This window comes from Giraffa tippelskirchi, chromosome 2 (genome assembly GCF_054371585.1).
Source record: "Giraffa tippelskirchi isolate mGirTip1 chromosome 2, T2T-mGirTip1v1.2.pri, whole genome shotgun sequence".
Classification (NCBI taxonomy): Eukaryota; Metazoa; Chordata; class Mammalia; order Artiodactyla; family Giraffidae; genus Giraffa; species Giraffa tippelskirchi.
This window is the reverse complement of record NC_137276.1, coordinates 143,707,892-143,721,378: the sequence shown is the minus strand read 5'-3', so window position 1 is coordinate 143,721,378 and position 13,487 is coordinate 143,707,892. Positions and strand designations below refer to the sequence as shown.

The 13,487-nt window shown below is 37.6% G+C and overlaps 1 protein-coding gene and 1 long non-coding RNA gene across 3 annotated transcripts in view; one reads left to right on the top strand and one right to left on the bottom strand.

Annotated features, from left to right (window-relative positions):
- Window positions 1–4,617, top strand: part of LOC145538632 (uncharacterized) — a 51,630-nt gene extending 47,013 nt beyond the window's left edge. The window contains exon 3 of the long non-coding RNA XR_014077107.1: window positions 4,456–4,617. This is a non-coding gene — a long non-coding RNA (uncharacterized LOC145538632). The remainder of the gene's footprint in view (window positions 1–4,455) is intronic.
- Window positions 1–13,487, bottom strand: part of NAALADL2 (N-acetylated alpha-linked acidic dipeptidase like 2) — a 1,599,429-nt gene that overhangs the window by 1,025,971 nt on the left and 559,971 nt on the right. The gene's annotated exons all lie outside the window — the stretch shown is intronic.

The window sequence follows — 13,487 nt, the reverse complement described above, 5'->3', positions numbered from 1 at the left end:
TATATTTTAAGAAAAGAAGACTCCTAAGAGCTTCAATTGTACACTTAAGACTGAGAAATCTTACTGTTGGTGCTAAAAGTAGTAGGTATACTATTATTGTTGCTGTCAGTAGTACTAGTACTAGAAACAAAAGTAGTAGTAGAAATGAATAAATAAATATTTGTTGAATAAATGGAGTGAATGAATCATTGATTGTCACACACCTATGTGTCAGAATGCTAAGCAGTTTACGATACATTTAGTTAAGATAGTGTCTTAATCCTTAACGCATCTGTAACATGTATTTACATTTAATAATATTTATTACAACTTCAGGGATTCCCTGGTGGCTCAGATGGTAAAGAATCTGTCTGCAATGCAGGAGACCTGGGTTCAATCCCTGGGTTGGTAAGAACCCCTGGAGAAGGAAATGGCAACCCACTCCAGTATTCTCCACCTGGAGAATCCCATGGACAGAGGAGCCTGGTGGGCTACCATTCATGGGGTCGCAGAGAGTCAGACACGACTGAAGCGACTTAGCACACACGCACACATTACAACTTCAAAGATTGGGAAACAGATTCAGAATGGTTAAGAAACCTACCTAAGGTCACACATCATAGAAGTGTAAAGAAGTTTAATAAATGACCAAGGCTATAAAACATTTTAGTGCTGGCACTCAGTTCTATTTAATTCAGAAGTGCAAATGCTGTTCACCTAATTATATATCAGAATGCAGGCAATATATCTATTCCGTGTATTCAATTCCATGTATCAATTCAGTGTCACTGAAAGAAAACATATTCATAGAATTTGGCAGTTTGGTTCTCTTTAAAAATTAAAGATACCCTAGAGCAAATATCTTTGAAAAACATCAGTTATTCTGACTCATAGGGCCCAATGACTATCTGTCTACCTAGAGAAGATACAGACATAGCAAACAATCAAACTTCAATTGAACTATTTTAATGGCTTTTTGTGTTGTTGTTAAGAGTTCATTATATAAATAATTTCACCTGAAGAAAGAAACTTTGTAATGAAGCTTTGAAAAAAATACCATAGTTGGTCTAAAATCTATGAAAATTGACTAAATGTCAGGATATACACTGAGAAGACAGATTCATCTTTTCAAAAACCTGATATACTTTAATAATTGAATGCTCTCAATATCATAAAGAGATTCCCAGAACAAATTGAAAGACCTATTTGTAACAGGAATTCATGAAATAAAGAGTAGCTCAATGTAGAGAAAAAAGAATTTCAATTATCAAGGATTTTGAAAAGAAAAGTATGTCCACAACATGGCAGGAAAGGCTAATTATAGAAAACTAAAGTGAAAGTGAAATTTCAAGAATCGTAGAAAACTAAAGAAGGAAATGGCAATCCACTCCAGTATTATTGCTTGGAGAATCCCAGGGACAGCGGAGCCTGGTGGGCTGCCGACTATGGGGTCGCACAGAGTCGGACACGATTGAAGCGACTTAGCAGCAGCAGCAGCAATGACCTACTTAGTTCTTAGCAGAGTCGGACATGACTGGGCGACTTCACTTTCACTTTTCACTTTCCTGCATTGGAGAAGGAAATGGCAACCCACTCCAGTATTCTTGCCTGGAGAATCCCAGGGACGGCGGAGCCTGGTGGGCTGCCGTCTATGGGGTCGCACAGAGTCGGACACGACTGAAGCAACTTAGCAGCAAAGTTCCAAATAATTCCTTCTTCAGACAAACTACTTTTTAAATAGAAGTAGCCTTAATTAGAATAGCAAAAAGTCACCAAGATTCAGCAGAGGCAACAGGCAGATAATCTTTTCTATTACAAATTTCAAAGTAATACTTTCAAGATAAGACATTACTCCAAAGGTGATCTTGAATATATAAGTCAGTCACAACATTAAATCTTGGGGATTTTAAGCAGTGCTAAGTTTTATGCAGAATTCACCAAAAACAGAAAATTCTACAGGATTTTGTTACTTACAAACCATGTGAATGGAACATCAGAGACACTCTAGTATCCAGCAGGATTTATTAAGTAAGTGGAAAATTAAGAAAGCCCAGCAATTCTTCAACTGGTACTGAAGTAATATGCCCAATGACCATTCATTTAAATATCATTAAATTCCAGCAGACTTGCTTTCTATTTCAATCACCTCTACCACATATCATTCTCAGCCAGTGGTTTCCATACCTCAAAAGATACAGAAAAATTAAACAGGGATGATTGAATAAAGTAAATAAGCTAATGTTTGAAAATAGAGGAAATTAGCCTGGGCTTTCCGTGTTGCTGCTACTGTCTTGATTTTATAGAGTGCCACTAGGCTCATTATTAGAGTGAGAACATCTAATTCAGCTTCAGCAGTTTCTTTGTTTTGATGATATGATGGTGCCTGGTTAATGATATGCTGTTAGATATATCCTAACTGGTAATGCAGCAACTCCTGGGGAGAAAGCAATGAAACGTTATACTCTGCAGTTCTGGTGAAAGAGACACTGTAAGCGGCACTGCATGCCTCCATCAGGGATCGAAATTACAAATATAATTTTATGTCTTTAAAGTTTCCAATAAATTGTGAAACTTTAATGTTGGTGAGCATGATTAAAATACTACTAAAAGAAAAACTCATCTCAACACAAAAACTCTGCCACCACAGGACTGATTTCACCTATTAAAAACACATCACAATTGTTGAAGTTATTTGAGTTTCCTCAATCATTTCTCTATGCTTAAATAAGTCTAAACTTTAGAAGTACACAATTCAAGGTGAAAATAGATAACAAATTATCATGCAGTAGGAGTCACCTTATCTCACAGACTAGCGATTTATTCAGCCTTAATCCCTCGCAGGGCTTCCCTGGTGGCTCAGCAGTGAAGTATCCGCCTGTAATTCAGGAGCCCAGGTTCGATCTCTGGGTCAAGAAGATCCCCTGGAGAAGGCAATGGCAACCCACTCCAGTATTCTTGCCTAGGAAATCCCACGAACAGAGGCGCCTGGTGGGCTACAGTCCATGTGGTCACAAGAGTAGACATGACTTAGTGACTAAACCACCACCACCACACCAATTCCTCACGATGCAGGAACAAGTGAATCTCGTTTCCACACGTCTTCCTTCACAACACACTTGCAAGAACTGTCCACTCTATTCATATCAACAATCTCCTTTTGGCCCAGGTATTTTAAAATTTCCAACTCCACATCTTTGCTCTTGCAACCCAGCCAGCCTAAATCTTACCTATGCTTAAAGAGGCAGTTAACATTTGAGTACTGCCATGTGAATGTCCCATGGTGATTTCTTTCCCCTGCATCTTGATAATAAAGTACTCTTCACATTTTCTATCTGGCAGAACCAAATAAGTCTTCAATAATAACTGAAAATGCCACAGGATCTTTACCGTAGTACCAGAAACTAATCTAACTTCTTTACAAATTCAGTTCACTTAATCATCATAATAACCTTATGATATATGCACTGAGATTACCCTTCCCATTTCATGTATGGAGAACTGAGATGTTATGTGACTTCCTCTGGGTCACAAAGCTCCTGAGTTTGTAGAAACAGGAATCAAACCCAACTAGTCTGGTACTGGAATCCATGATCTTAATCTTTATTCTACATTGCATTGTATATTATGTTACATCAATTATAATTTTATCAACTAACTATTATTTCCCCAAATATAGATTGGTCACAGATTACTAGCAATTATCACATGGTTTTGGGCGATGCACAGCAGAGTGCTATAGTCAACAAGTGTATTTTGATTGGTTACGCCTCCAAAATACCTATTTAATAGAAGTAATGTACTTCATTTGTATAAAACTATGTCCCCTTCAAAGTGTGAGGAGAGAACTGTCTTTCATAAAGAACTCAATAGCATGTTAGGTATTTTGTTAGATTAAAACTGATTCTATTTAATCTAAATATAAGTATAATAAATGCAAAGAGTACTTAAAATATTCATTTTTCTTAAAAGAGACACCTAGTTTTTATTCTATTTAGTGTATAAGATATACTAGATAGTGTACCTTTTAAAGCTGTTCAAACCATATTTCAATTTTTCCACTTTAATTAAAAGTCTACAGAAATCTTTGATTAAGGATATATCCAATATACAACAATGAAATCTGCTAAATAGCTAAGTAATGAAAACAACAGAAATAACAATAATAACCACATTTCCCTTTTCTGGACAGAACTACAATCACTCTAAGCTAGTTACAGTTCATGTAAGTAGCATCAGCAAAGCTATATTAGGCGTATATTACACAATTTTTAAAAACTATTATAGGAATAAAAGCTAAAAAAATAAACCCACCATATCAATTCTTTCCATGGTTTTATAGAATATTCCAATCAATCTTGCTCTTGAACGTCCACATTGTGTATTTTTAATGTTAGGCAATATAGGTAATGTTATTTATGTGGTTTCCTTTAATATTCTAAATTGACAAGAACATTCCCTCCTTTTTGTCCTTGCTAGATACCATATGCAGACTTCTCTCAGTAGACAAGAAAGGTAAGTGTATAAAGATTTATGCAAAGTGCACTGAGAGAAACAAAGATGGGTTTGCTTCGAACAAAGAGAGCAGAGAAGATCAAATTTAAAAGATTTCATCATATCAATATATAATAAATTTAAAATGACATTATGGAGTACATACTATATGCTAAGCATAATATTTATTTACACATGTCATGTCATTTATTCTTTGCTGAAGTAGGTGTCATTTTATAGAAAAGACTAAGAAATTTCCAAATGTTAATTAATTTGGTCAAGGCTAGTAATTCCACATGAAAACATGGTCTGAGGGTGTCAACTGAAGAAATTATTGAAAGGAATGTGTTTCTCAATCAAACTGTAGCAAAAACATAATTACTTTATCTTCAGAATGATATATATGATGTATATTATATATTTATATAATCATAGTATCATATATGTATGTGCTGTGCTGTGCTAAGTTGCTTCAGTCATGTCCAACTCTTTATGACCCTATGGACCGTAATCAGCCAGGCTCTTCTGCCTATGGGATTCTCCAGGCAAGAAAACTGGGGTAGGTTGTTGTGCTCTGCCCCATGGGATCTCCTGACCCAGGGATCAAACCCGCATCTCTTACGTCTGCTGCAGTGGCAGGTGGGTTCTTTACCACTAGTGCCACCTGGGAAACCCCATCATATATGTGTATATTCACACAAATATACTTGCATTTATATTAATATGTAATACTTAAAAGGGTTATTTAAAGTCATATAATTTTATAAGCATGATTCTACAATGTTTAGAGGAGGATAATAAAGATAGAATAAGTAAAAAGATGAAGAACATGTCAGAGCACTTTTACTAGCTGTATCAGTCATCATTTTTCCTAGTATAGAAATGAAAATCACAAATAAAATCCCCTAACTAAAATCCCTCAGTGACTTCTCATGGCTCAGTAAATAAAATCCAAACTCTTTAAGTTGGTCTACCACAAACCATCTCTCCTTTGCCTGCCATATTCCTACCTGCCCCTTGCCCCTTAGCAGCCTCGGTGCCTCAGTACACACTGTTACCTCACTGGAATGCTCTGACTCTAGCTTCCTATGACTCCTTCATTTTTTCAGTCAATCTGACCTTAAATGTTATTTCCTAAGAGATGTGCATCTTCCATATAACAGCTTTTAAAAGTGACAAGTATTTAATTATCAGCTTCTTACTAATTTTTGTCCACTTGATTATAAGTTCTATATGGGCAAGGGATCATATGAGTTTGATTTCTCATTGTACAAGTGAACTAAATGTCCATGAATAAAGCAATGTGCAAGAACAATGATATTTAGACTTAAGTATTATTTCAAAATATTACTCTCACCAATGAAATATACATATTCCCCCTAACCTATTTCTAACCCTTTTTATTATAATTACAATTTTAGAGCAAGCTATGAGTATTATAATTTAACTAAGCTTTATAATTTGATGAGCTAATATTATAATTGGCTGTTACAAAATTATCATTAGTAGATGACGCTGTGAAAGTGCTGCATTCAGTATGCCAGCAAATATGGAAAAGTCAGCAGTGGCCACAGGACTGGAAAAGGTCAGTTTTCATTCCAATCCCAAAGAAAGGTAATGCCAAAGAATGCTCAAACTACCGCACAATTGCACACATCTCACACGCTAGTAAAGTAATGCTTAAAATTCTCCAAGCCAGGCTTCAGCAATACGTGAACCGTGAACTTCCAGATGTTCAAGCTGGTTTTAGAAAAGTCAGAGGAACCAGAGATCAAACTGCCAACATCCGATGGATCATCGAAAAAGCAAGAAAGTACTAGAAAAACATATATTTCTGCTTTATTGATTATGCCAAAGCCTTTGACTGTGTGGATCACAATAAACTGTGGAAAATCCTGAAAGGATGGGAATACCAGACCACCAGACCTGCCTCTTGAGAAACCTGTATGCAGTTCAGGAAGCAACAGTTAGAACTGGACATGGAACAACAGACTGGTTCCAAATAGTAAAAGGAGTACCTCAAGGCTGTATATTGTCACCTTGCTTATTTAACTTATATGCAGAGTACATCATGAGAAATGCTGGGCTGGATGAAGCACAAGCTGGAATCAAGATTGCTGGGAGAAATACCAATAACCTCAGATATGTAGATGACAACACCCTTATGGCAGAAAGTGAAGAAGAACTAAAGAGCTTCTTGATGAAAGTGAAAGTGGAGAGTGAAAAAGTTGGCTTAAAGCTCAACGTTCAGAAAACTAAGATCATGGCATCCGGTCCCATCACTGCATGGCAGATAGATGGGGAAACAGTGGAAACAGTGGCTGACTTTATTTTCCTGGGCTCCAAAATTACTGCAGATGGTGATTGCAGCCATGAAATTAAAAGATGCTTACTCCTTGGAAGGAAAGTAATGACCAACCTAGATAGCATATTAAAAAGCAGAGACATCACTTTGCAAACAATGGTCCATCTAGTCAAGGCTATGGTTTTTCCAGTGGTCATGTATGGATGTGAGAGTTGGACGGTGAAGAAAGCTCAGCGCCGAAGAATTGATGCTTTTGAACTGTGGTGTTGGAGAAGACTCTTGAGAGTCCCTTGGACTGCAAGGAGATCCAACCAGTCCATCCTAAAGGAGATCAGTCCTGGGTGTTCATTGAAAAGACTGATGTTGAAGTTGAAACTCCAATACTTTGGCCACCTGATGCGAAGAGCTGACTCATTGGAAAGACCCTGATGCTGGGAAAGATTGAGGGCAGGAGGAGAAGGGGACAACAGAGGATGAGATGGTTGGATGGTATCATCGACTCGATGGACATGGGTTTGGTTGGACTCAGGGAGTTGGTGATGGACAGGGAGGCCTGGTGTGCTGTGGTCCATGGGGTCGCAGAGTCAGACACGACTGAGAGACTGAACTTAACTAAACTGAGCTTGCTATTCAATTTGTTTGCTAGTAACTGATACTCTAAACAAAGTTGTGCATCTCTTCTAAACAAGCCAAACTTCTGTAATCATGATTAGATCTGTATGAACTTCAAAGATGGATGAGACCATAGCAAATCTTATAAGTTCCTTAACCTCTGTGCTAGAACTTTCATATCTATTGAATGAACACATTGAACTGAATGACTTCCAATATCTTTCAAATTCTTACATTTTGTGATTGAAAGCACTGTAAATAAAGGAGGAAAAAATACATGGACAGCTACAGTGATGACTATGGCTATCTGCTCTTAATTTTTAGGATATTTCTACCTCCTCTAGTCAAAAAAAAAAAAAAATATGTAACAGAGTACAGAATGTTCTGGGGCTAGTAAGATATCATTATGTGTTTTTCTCCGCTTAAGAATCCTTTTACAAATATAGTTCCCAGCTCCAATGCCATGAATAGCTGGTTAGATTTATGAACGCCATTACAATATGTGTTCTTATAATTACTCTGCCAGAGGACAGGACATGGGCCATTCAAACTTCCAATGGTGAACTTCCAAAAGATAGCAAAAACTGAAGTTTCGTATTTTATACCAGTACCAAGACAACAAATCTAGAGAAGATGATGCTGAAAGCACCAAAGTACCTGATCTTTTTGTTCTATACTTCTGTGCCTAGCCAGAGGCTGTAATTAAACAAAAGGTTTAATTTCTTAAACAAAAGGAATAATTTTCTCTCATTATTTGAGAAGAGAATATTGAAAAATGATACCATCAGGCTATGTAGTAAGGAATTGCATAGAAAAGGAAATACTTCTATGTTTTAGAAGATTATTTGTATTTTAGGCTTTAAAATCAAAGATACCCTATTTCATCTCAAACTTTTGCTCACTAAATTTAAAGATCCATCAGTGGACAAAATTATTACCATGTCATTTGCCTAATGATGAATCTATTTCTCCCAATTTTATGTCTCCCCATTCTTCTACTTTTATTAATCAAAATCTACTGTAAGGGGTACCTGTCCCTTCTCCACTGTTATAGATTTCATATTTGTATGGCCCTAAAATTCCTTTGTAAAATCCTAAGCCCCAGTGTGATGGTATCTTCAGGTGAGGACTTTAGGAGGTAACTAGCTTCAGATAAGAAAAGTGGTGCCCTCATGATAAGATTCCTGGAGGAGGAAACGGCAACCCACTCCAGTATTCTTGCCTGGTGAATTCCATGTACAGAGGAGGCTGGGAGGCTACAGTCCATGGGGTTGCAGAGTCAGACATGACTGAAGCGATTTAACATGCATGATAAGATTAGTGATCTTACTAAGAAGAGGAAGAGACTCAAGAGCTCTCTTTCTGTCCCTTATGTCTGGATATAGCAGGAAGGCAGCTGTCTGCAAGCCGAGAGTGCTTTCATCAGAACTCAACCATGCTCCTATCTTGACTTTAGACTTTCCTCTCCAGAACTGTGAGAAACAAATGTCTGTTATTTAAGCTACTCAAGTTATGGTATTTTGTTATAGTAGACCAAGCCATGACATACACCTTGAATAATCTTTATTTATTCAATTGCATACTTATATCAATATGGACTCATGGATGTCTCTGGACAATCTAAAACTTCACTTATTTTGCTGTTAAAATTAGTTCAATTTTAGCCCTTGGAGCCTCTTATCTTCTGACCCCCTATTTTTCTGACATTCCTCACCTTTTCTGAACACTTTCCTAAACTCTCTCACCACAAGATGCTTCAAGGTCACCTTGCCCTATCTGGAATCAACTATTTTCCCAAAGAGTCCTTGTTCTGTTAGTGCAGAATGATGCTTAGAAACTAGGACCTGGGGGTTGCATCATCTCAAAGTATTTCCCCAAGACAGAGTTGCCTCTTGGTATCACAAGGAGGCTAGTTTCAGGGCCCACATAAATCAAAATCAATGGATGCTCAAGTCTCTTATTTAAAATGCCTTAGTAAAGTAGGTTCTCCATATCCATCAGTTCCTAGAAACATGCAGATATGAAGGTATCTCTATTCAGCAATTGAAAAGGGAAAGATAACTTTACACTAACTTTCAGAATCTTCACACACCTGTGTACCAAGTAACCAGGCTAATGTCACCAGCAAAAAGGCATAGTGACATCATAAACACTTTGAAATGATTCACAGAGGACACAGTATCATTTCAGTGATAACACTATGCAAAAATACACCACTTCGTTTCTATCATGAGAACAAAAAAGTCCAAATTGAGGGGCTTTCTACAAAACAGTTAAGCAGTACTCTTCAAAAGTGTCAAGTTCATAAAGGAAACAGAAAAACTGAGGAACTTACACACTGGAGACGATAAGGAGAAATAATAACTAAAAGCAATATGAGATTATAGACAAAATCTTGGAACATAAAAAAAAGTATTAGAGGAAAACTGATGAAATTCAAATAAGATCTGTAGTTTATTTAATAGTACTGTACCAAAGTTAATTTGCAAGTTTTGAAAGTTTTACTATGTCTACATAGGCTGTTAATATTAGAAGTAGTGGAATTGGGAGATTTATGTAAACTGTCTTACTTTTGCCACTTTTTGGCAAGTATAAAATTAGTTCAAAATAACTTTTTTTTAAATAAGCAAAGATAATGCATCTTATTTAGATCAAACTATTTAAATTAAATGATATACTTTCTCCCACAATAAAGGAATGAAACTTTTTATGTGTCATTCATTTATTAGTCTCTGTTTCATTTTTTTCCTTTGTTGGGAATGCATTTTTCCCACTAAATCTATGTTTTTATCTTTAAAATCCTGAGGACATAATTTCTAAAGGTAACACATTCTGTGAATTCTTATAATAAGATTTTGCCATATTTTAGTTTATTTTAGATTTGAGTCAAGTTGTTTTAAGCAGTTTTAGAAGTAGAATTTGCAAAAAGTTGTTATTAATCATATGCAGACCTTGGAAAAGAAAAGCAACAAAAGAATAAATATAAGCTTTTAAATGGCTTATTTCTAAAAGAACAATTAAATCGATTATTGGGCACATTATTCTGCCAAATACTCTTCTATGGATAATGTTAAATTGCCAAATAGGGACTATGGTATTTTGCAAAAATGGATGCAACTTTTTACTCCTTCCTTGATCCACATACTATGCAATGCAACTCAAGAGCTACTCCCATCATGAAGTGGAGTTTGTTACACATTCTTTGAACCTAGCCTGATTTTGTGACTTGTTTTGACCAAAAGTACTGGAGAAGGGAATAGCTACCCACTCTAGTGGCCTAGAGAACTTCATGGACAGAGGCACATGGGGGGCTACAGTACATGGGGTTCCAAGTGCTGGACATGACTGAATGACTAACACTTGCGCTTCACGAAAGTTCCAAGACACCTTGTGTGCTCCTTCTCTGCCATAAGAACAAACCAGTGCACCTACTGAAGTGCCATCACATGGATGAGAGCCACGCTGTCTCAGTAATGGTACAGTTCAGCTCAGATCAGTCGCTCAGTTGTGTCCAACTCTTTGCGACCCCATGAACTGCAGCACAACAGTCCTTCATGTCCATCACCAACTCTGGGAGTTTACTCAAACCCATGTCCATTGAGTCGGTGATGCCATCCAACCATCTCATCCTCTGTTGTCCCCTTCTTCTCCTGTCTTCAATCATTCCCAACATCAGGGTCTTTTCAAATGAATCACTTCTTCACATCAGGGGGCCAAAGTATTGGAGTTTCAGCTTCAACATCAGTCCTTCCAACGAATGTTCAGGACTGATCTCCTTTAGGATGGACTGACTAGATCTCCTTTCAGTCCAAGGGACTCTTAAGAGTCTTCTCCAACACCACAGTTCAAAGGCATCAGTTCTTTGGCACTCAGCTTTCTTTATAGTCCAAATCTCACATCCATCCAGGACTACTGGAAAAACCATAGCTTTGACTAGATGGACCTCTGCGGCAAAGTAATGTCTCTGCTTTTTAATATGCTGTCTAGGTTGGTCATGAGGTTTCTTCCAAGGAGTAAGTGTCTTTTAATTTCACGGCTGCAGTCACCGTCTGCAGTTATTTTGGAGCCCAAAAAAGTACAGTCTCTCACTGTTTACATGGTTTCCCCATCTATTTCCCATGAAGTGATGGGACCAGATGCCATGATCTTAGTTTTCTGAATGTTGAGCTTTAAGCCAACTTTTTCACTCTCCTCTTTCACTTTCTTCAAGAGGCTCTTTAGTTCTTCTTTACTTTTGGCCATAAGGGTGGTGCCATCTGCATATCTGAGGTTATTGATATTTCTCCCAGCAATCTTGATTCCAGCTTGTGGTTCATCCAGCCCAGCATTTCTCATGATGTACTCTGCATATAAGTTAAATAAGCAGGGTGACAATATACAGCCTTGATGTACTCCTTTCCTGATTTGGAACCAGTCTGTTGTTCCATGTTCAGTTCTAACTGTTGCTTCCTGACCTACATACAGATTGCTCAGGAGGCAGGTCAGGTGGTCTGTTATTCTCATCTCTTTAAGAATTTTCCACAGTTTATTGTGATCCACACAGTCAAAGGCTTTGGTGTAGTCAATAAAGCAAAAGTAGATGTTTTTCTGGAACTCTCTTGCTTTTTCGATGATCTAACAGATGCTGGCAATTTGATCTCTGGTTCTTCTGCCTTTTCTAAATCCAGCTTGAACATCCGGCAGTTCACGGTTCATGTACTGTGGAAGCCTGGCTTGGAGAATTTTGAACATTACTTTGCTAGTGTGTGAGATAAGTGCAATTGTGTGGTAGTTTGAGCATTCTTTGGCATTGCCTTTCTTTGGGATTGGAATGAAAACTGACCTTTTCCAGTCCTGTGGCTACTGCTGAGTTTTCCAAATTTGCTGGCATATTGAGTGCAGCACTTTCACAGCATCATTTTTTAGGATTTGAAATAGTTCAACTGGAATTCCATCACCTCCACTAGCTTTGTTTGTAGTGATGCTTCTGAACGCCCACTTGGCTTTGCATTCCAGGATGTCTGGCTTTAGGTGAGTGATCACACCATTGTAGTTATCTGGGTCATGAAGATCATTTTTTATAGTTCTTCTGTGTATTCTTGCCACCTCTTCTTAATATCTTCTGCTTCTGTTAGGTCCATACCATCTCTGTCCTTTATTGGGCCCATCTTTGCATTAAATGTTCCCTTGGTATCTCTTATTTTCTTGAAGAGATCTCTAGTCTTTCCCATTCTATTGTTTTCCTCTATTTCTTTGCACTGAACACTGAGCAAAGCTTTCTTATCTCTCCTTGCTGGAGGTTACCTTAAACCAAACACCAGCCTGTCAACTACTCTAGATCAGAAGAATCACCTACTTCACCCACACAACTGACTGCTGGCACACGGGCAAACCTGGCTGAGCTGTGGGATTGTCCTGTGTGCTTAGTCGCTCAGTCATGTCTGACTCTTTGCAAACCCATGGACTGTAGCCTGCCAGACACCTCTGTCCATAGGGATTCTCCTGGCAAGAATACTGGAGTGGGTTGCCATGCTCTCCTCCAGGGGATCTTCCCAACCCAAGGATTGAACCCAGGGAGATGTGGGGCTAGGGAACAGTAAAAAGACTTTCTATTTCAAGTCACTAAATTTTGGGGTAGTTACTTATGCAGCAATAGTTAACTAATAGAAGGATTGTTTTTTTTACTGTGCACATACACACACAAAAGTGACATACAAAAATGTAAAATAAATTGCTCAAGTTTGCACCAAGATGAAGTGCAGAGTTACAGTTCAACATCTGTCTGACTCCAAAATATGTGTTTTACATGATGTACTACTGTCTCTCACATTCTCATAAGGGTGTTCTTATTTTCATTATTTCTGCAAGCATACTAAATATCTTACTTGAGATTCAATTCTATAAAATTATTAAATCCAAGTGCAAGTGACTAATGTGTTCTGAATAACCACATGCTAAATATTGTTCTGACTAAAACTCCATTTATTATACTAGACATGCTTTCATAAACATCCTACACTCTTTTTTCACATGAAATCAAAGGTTGCTGCTGCTGCTGCTGCTGCTAAGTCCCTTTAGTCATGTCTGACTCTGTGCGACCCCATAGACGGCAGCCTACCAG